We start from the raw sequence: 6,760 nt of genomic DNA, 5'->3' as shown, positions 1-6,760 counted from the left end.
GCAGTGTCTACAAATTTTCATTACTATGATGAGGTAAGGAAGGTTCCCATTTCGACATGTCTTCCCTACCACATGTTATCATCACTCAAGAGATAGGCATTTCTGAGGGTGTGAAGAATTACCTCATTCTGGCTGTAACTTAAACTTTCACAATGAGAAATCATTTGAAGCATCTTTTAATACACTTTTACACATTTATAAATCTTCCTTGCAAAGTATGTACTTATATGTTCATCTACTTTTAATTGGATGCTTTGATTTTCATCATTAAAATATAGGAGGTTTTATATATCTAATTTTCTATTTCTTGTCAGTCATTTACTTTGCCAAAATTTTCTCCCATTATGTGGATAGTGTTTTCAGCTATTTTTAATTTTTAGAATTTTAAAAATTGAAATTAGACCAGTTTGGAAGAGCGGGAGTGAGCAGTTGGAGGCTGACTGTGACCTGCTTCCTCTAGCTTGCTCCACCAGCTTGTGACCAAGACAGGCTTATGACCAAGATAGGGTGGGGAGGACTCTCTTGGGCATGCCCACCAGCCACCAACTTGGCCAAGCAGGGCTGAGCAGTTGCAGGCTGACTTTGACCTGCTTCCTCAGGCTTGCTCCACCAGCTTGTGATGAAGACAGGCTTGCAAACAAGACAGGGTGAGGAGGACCTCCCAAGGCATGCCCACCAGCTGCCAGGTTGGCCATGCAGGCACCTCCAACAGCAGGACCCTCCCCTACCCTGCTTTGCAAACCCCCACCTCTGGCCTTTTTGCTGTGCAGCTACTGAGTTGCACACTGCAGATGCACAGGGAAACATAAAAGCCTTTGTCCTGAGCTGCAGAAGTGAACAACAGAGAGACGGCCTCTCTCAGGTTCCCTGATGAAAATAAGCCCACTGGAAAAGTGAAGAGAATCTCTGCAATAAAAGCACACCAGACCACCGTGCTTGGTAAGTTGGAGGGATCATCACCTTCCATCAGAACCTGAACTTCCTTGAGGGGAAAGGCAATAGAACCTTGCAGAATCCAACCCTGCAGGAGGACAGGGAGCCCAACTTGGGACTTGCAGCCAGAAATCTTCCTGAATGTCATGGGTCTGGGACTAATTTAATGAAACTCATTGACATATAACTGCACACTGCTACCCACATTGTCTCTTGTGACAGCAGAGACATACCCTGAAGGAGGCCCTTCATTTGTAACTTCTATTTTATGTTTTCAAAATTACCACATTTTTTGCTCTTATTTTTAATATTCTTTTTTTTCTTCTTTGCTACACTTTTAAAATTTTTATTTTCTATTTTTTCTTTCTCTTCTATTTTCTTTCTGTCTCTCATTGCCTTGCTAGTTTGCTTTCCTACATTGTTCTGCATCTCCCCTTTGTGTTCCTGTTCTGGCCCTAATTTGTGTTTTTTCTTTATTTGTCTTTTCTTCTCTTTCCTTCTCTTGCCTGTGTTCCCTAGCCTCACTGTTAAACTTCCCCTATACTTCTACATACCTATTTCTCCCTCTCCAACTCCTTCTAACTCCCCATCCTGAAGAGTAAAGTTCCTATATTGAAGAGTTTATTCAATATAAGCATATGTTTAGTTGGTCCTTGATTTTTATTTTATTCACACAGTTAAAGATGATAGATTAATAACTACCACAAATTATCATTTTCTTAGATGTACTTGATGCTATGGTGTTGCTGATAATATTGGTAGGGCTAAGGTGTTGTGATTGATCTAATCAGTTGTCCTTCCTGGTATAAGGAAAATGAGAGAGCCTCAGAGTCTTTAGTGTCCTAAAACCTAAGGACCAGCTATAACTGGAAGACACCTCTGAGAAGCAATCATTCCATAAGGGTTCTAAATAATCAACAAAGATACGTACAGTAAGAAGTTCAAAATATCAAGCCAGGAACTAAACCAAGGACAGTACCAAAAACAAAAATGAAATGACATTTAAGTAAATCACAAACTAAGACTTTCATGCCACAAAGGCAAATTCTGGAGCAAATGAGGTGGAAAAGTCTGATAATCAACAATCTGCACACCCTGAACTGATAGCACAGGAAGTAACAAAATAGATGAATGAGGCTCTAGGAAAATTCAAAGCAGAAATAGTCTTCCAGATAACTACAGAGATGGTGAGCAGAGTGAAAGACATGATTAGAGTCTCTAGAACAGAAATATATAAAAAATATGGATGAGCTCAGAAACATGCTGGAAGGCATGAATGCCCAGCATAAGAAAGAAATGGAAACCACTGTCACCCAACATAAGAAAGAAATGCAATCCATGAAACAGATTCAGACATGTATTCAGGAGATTAAAACTCCTTTGTAAGCATGAAGAGCAGATTATGAGATCTGAAGATAGAATATCAGATATAGAAGACAGGATTGCAGTGAAGGACCATGAAAACAGAAATTTCTTAAAAATAGTAAGGGACCACCAGAAATCAATCCAGCAGCTACTAGATGATGCAAAGAAGAATAACATAAGACTGATAGGAGTCCACTAAAAAACAGGAGAAAGTACAATTGACATAAAAAAAACCTTTTCACAGAAGTAATAGTATAAAGCTTAGCAGACAGAGGTGGAGAATTGGATATAGAGATAAATGAGGCATATACAGCTCCACCTAGCCACGATAAAAAAAATCTACACCTAGACATATAATAGTCAAGATCCAGAAACCCAACAGAAGAATAAAATTCTACAGACAGTTGGACAAAAGAAACAAATCACATATAAAGGAAAGCACATCAGAATAATGGCAGACTTCTCAACACAAACTCTGAACTCAAGGAGAGCCTGGACCCAAGTATTTTGAGCCCTAAAAGAAAATAACAGCCAACCCTAGTCTGTTGTATGCTGAAAAATTGTCTTTCAAAACTGATGGGGAAATTAGATACTTCCATGACAAATAACACCTGAGAAGTTTCATGATCACAAAAACAGCACTCCAAACAATTCTAAGCAATATCATGGAAAAAGACAATGAAAGTCATAACTCCATGAGTCCTAACAGACTGAAGCCACCAGGCAAGGTAAGAAACTAAAAGGAAAGGGGGAAAATAATTAAGAAATAAAAGAGCCAACAACAGTAAAACATCACGACAAGGATGAGTCAATATCTATCAGTTTTAAGTATCAATGTTAATGGCCTCAATTCACCAATCAAAAGAAATAGGCTGATAGAATGGATTAAGAAGCAAAATCCAGCAATATGCAATATACAAGAAAAACACCTAACTCAAAAAATTTAAAAAAACTTAATAGACTAAAAGTAAAAGGATAGAAAACAGTTCTCCATGTGACAGGAACCCCAAAAGAGCAGGGGCGGTAATCTTATTTGCAGGCAAAGTAGATTTCAAACCAAAACTAATTAAGAGAGACAAAGATAGTCACTACATATTTGTGAAGGGAACAATCCAAGAGGAAGAGATGACAATCCTAAATATATATGCACCAAATACGAATGCCCCTAACTATACAAAACAAATATTAATGGACATGAAAAACCAAATAAGCTCTAATACAATTGTAGTCGGTGACCTCAACACCCCACTATCACAAATAAACAGATCATCTAGACAAAAAATTAACAATAAAATTCTAGAACAGAATCAAGCTATTGAACAAATGGACTTAATAGATATTTACAGTGTTCCACCCTACAAAATCAGGATACACATTCTTTTTAGCTGCACATGGGTCATTCTTTAAAATAGACCACATGGTTGTTCACAGGACATGTCTAATTCAATGTAAAAGAATTGAAATTACCTCCTGTATATTATCATAGCATAGTGCAATAAAATTGGAGATTCATAACATGAAAAACTGAAAAACTCCCACAAACATATGGAAATTGAATAACACCCTCCTGAAGAACCAATGGTTCACAGAGGAAATTAATGGAGAAATTAGACAGTTTCCACAAGTAAATGATAATGTCAGCACAGCATACAGGAATCTATGGGACACAGTGAAGACAGTTCTATGTGGGAAATTCATAGCAGTGAATATCCATATTAGGAAAACAGAGAATACTCAGATAAATAACCTAATGCAGAACCTCAAGCTCCTAGATAAATAAGAGAATAACAAACCCAAAGCTCACACAAGAGAGGAAATTATCAAGATCAGAGCAGAAAACAATGCAATGCAGACTAAGAGAATGAACGGTACAAAAATTAATGAATTAAAGAGTTGGTTTTTCAAAAGAATAAATAACATCAAGCCTTTAGCTAACCTTATCAAAAAAAGGAAAGAAAAGACTCGAAACCAGGTATTAAGAACAAAAAACAGGGAGTCACAACAGACCCAGAAGAACTCCAGAACATCATTAATACCTTCTTTGAGAACCTGTACTCTAATAAAATGGAAAACACAGAAGAAATGGACAGATTCTTAGACACATAAGAATGGCTAAAGTTAAATGAAGAAGATATAGACATTCTAAACACACAAATTAAAATGAGTGAATTGAAAATGTAATAAAATATTTACCAACAAAGAAAAGCACAGGTCCTGATGGCTTCACTGCTGAAATCTACAAGACAGTTAAAGAAGAAGTATTGCCATTACTCTTTAAATTCATCAAGGAAATTGAAAGAGGAGCAAAGTTTCCAAATTCATTCCTGGAAGCAAGTGTTACCTTGATTCCAAAACCAAGGAAAGACCCAACCCAAAAAGAGAACTACAGGCCAATCTCCCTAGTGAACATAGATGCAAAACTCCTCAACAAGACATAGGCACATAGAATACAGACTGTCATCAAGAAGATCATACACTCTGACCAAGTCAGATTTATCCCAGGGATACAAGGATGGTTCAATATTCATTAATCAATAAATGTAATACACTATATTAACAGAGCCAAAGACTAAAACCATATGATCACCTCAATAGATGCAGAAAAGGCATTTGATATAATCCAGCACCCATTAATGATAAAAACCCTACAGAAAATTTGCTTGGAAGGTTTTTATCTCAACCTGATTAAGGCTCTCTATGTAAAACCAACCACCAACATCATACTAAATGGTCAAAAACTGAACACTTTCATGCTAAAATCAGGAACAAGACAAGGATCCCCACTATCACCACTCCTGTTCAATATAGTTCTGGAAACATTAGCCAAAGCAAAGGAGCCATCCACCCTCATTGGAGGAAAGATAGCCTATTTAATAAATGGTGTTGGAAAAACTGGATTGCATCCTGCCAGAGATTAAAACTGGACCCATACCTATCACCATGCACTAAACTAAGATAGAAGTGGATTAAAGATCTAAATATTAAGACAGAAACATTAAACTTGCTGGAAGATATGTTAGGTAGAACTCTTGAAGATATTGGCATAGGAAAAGACTTTATGAGCAAAACGTCAATAGCATAGGAGCAAGCAAAAAGAATCAAAAATTGGGATTTCATCTCATTATAAAGCTTCTGCACTGCAAGAGAAACCACCAACAGAGCTAAGAGACAACCTACAAAATGGGAACAAATTTTCAGCAGCTGTACCTAAGACAAAGGACTACTATCTAGAATATATAAAAAACAAAAAATCAGATCCCCAAAATTCAAAAATGGGCCTCTGAAATGAACAGACATTTCCCAGTCAAAGAAGTAAAAGCAGCAAATAAACATATGAAAAAATGTCCAACATCACATGTTATTGGAGAGATGCAAATGCAAACAACAATAGGATTCCACCTCACCCTAGAAAGGATGGCTGCTATCAAGAAATCAACTTGTAGCAAATTCTGTTGGGGATTTGGGGAGAATGGAATCCTTCTCCATTGTTGGTGGGAGTGCAGACTGCTGGAACCACTATGGAAATCATTATGGAGAAACCTCAAAGAACTAAGGCTGCAGGTTCCATTTGGCCTAGCTATTTGCCTGCTAGGTATCTCCCCCAAAGAATTAAAAGAATCATACCACAGTGATATATATGCACCCATGTTTATAGTGGCAGAGTTTGTAATAGCTAAAGCTTGGGAACAATCCAAGTGCCCATAAGCTGGAAACTGGATAAAGATGTGATTTTTTTTATAAAATGGAGTACTATTCAGGCACAAAGAATGAGAAACTAGAGTCATTTATAGCTAAATGGATACATATTGAGGTCATACTCAAGTGAAATCAATAGTACACATGTGTAAATACTGAATAGTTTCTCTAGTGTGAGAAACTGAAAGTGTAAATAAGGATTAAAAGGATTAATAATGAATAATTGATACTTTGTAACAGGAAAATGTCCAAAGGGGTAGGTGTGGTGGGAGGGGATTGGGAAAGGAAAGAAGAGAAAGGAAAAATTATGAAAAAAGAAAAATATGGAAATGAAATCTATGTAAATAGGGAAGGGTCAAGGGGTGAGGTGTGCAAAGGTAGTGGGGGAAAAATGAAAACCAAGATACTTCAGGTATAGGTACAAGCACCCAATGATAAATGTAAACATATTGTATACCTAAAATGTACCAATAAAAGAATGTAAAGGAAAAAATTGAAGGTAAATGTCCCTAAAATAAAATCTCCCATGCTAATCATGTGTAAGTGTAGAGCTTATGAGTGATATGCACATTCACTTTGAAAGTCTTCTCCAGAATTCTCTTTGTCTTGCAAAACTGAAAGTCTATACCTATTTGACAGTGTTCTCTTCCTGGCTTTGTAAACCTTCTTTCAACCACCATTCTACAGTATTTTCTGTCTCATTTAATTTGACTATGCTAATTATGAGGGGAATTGTACAATACTTGTTCTTTTCTACTTGATTAAA

This window comes from Heterocephalus glaber, unplaced genomic scaffold (genome assembly GCF_053883595.1).
Source record: "Heterocephalus glaber isolate CG9 unplaced genomic scaffold, H.glaber_assembly_v1.0 deba00001461, whole genome shotgun sequence".
NCBI classification, from domain to species: domain Eukaryota; kingdom Metazoa; phylum Chordata; class Mammalia; order Rodentia; family Bathyergidae; genus Heterocephalus; species Heterocephalus glaber.
The sequence above is the reverse complement of the archived record's forward strand: the minus strand, read 5'-3'. Positions refer to the sequence as shown.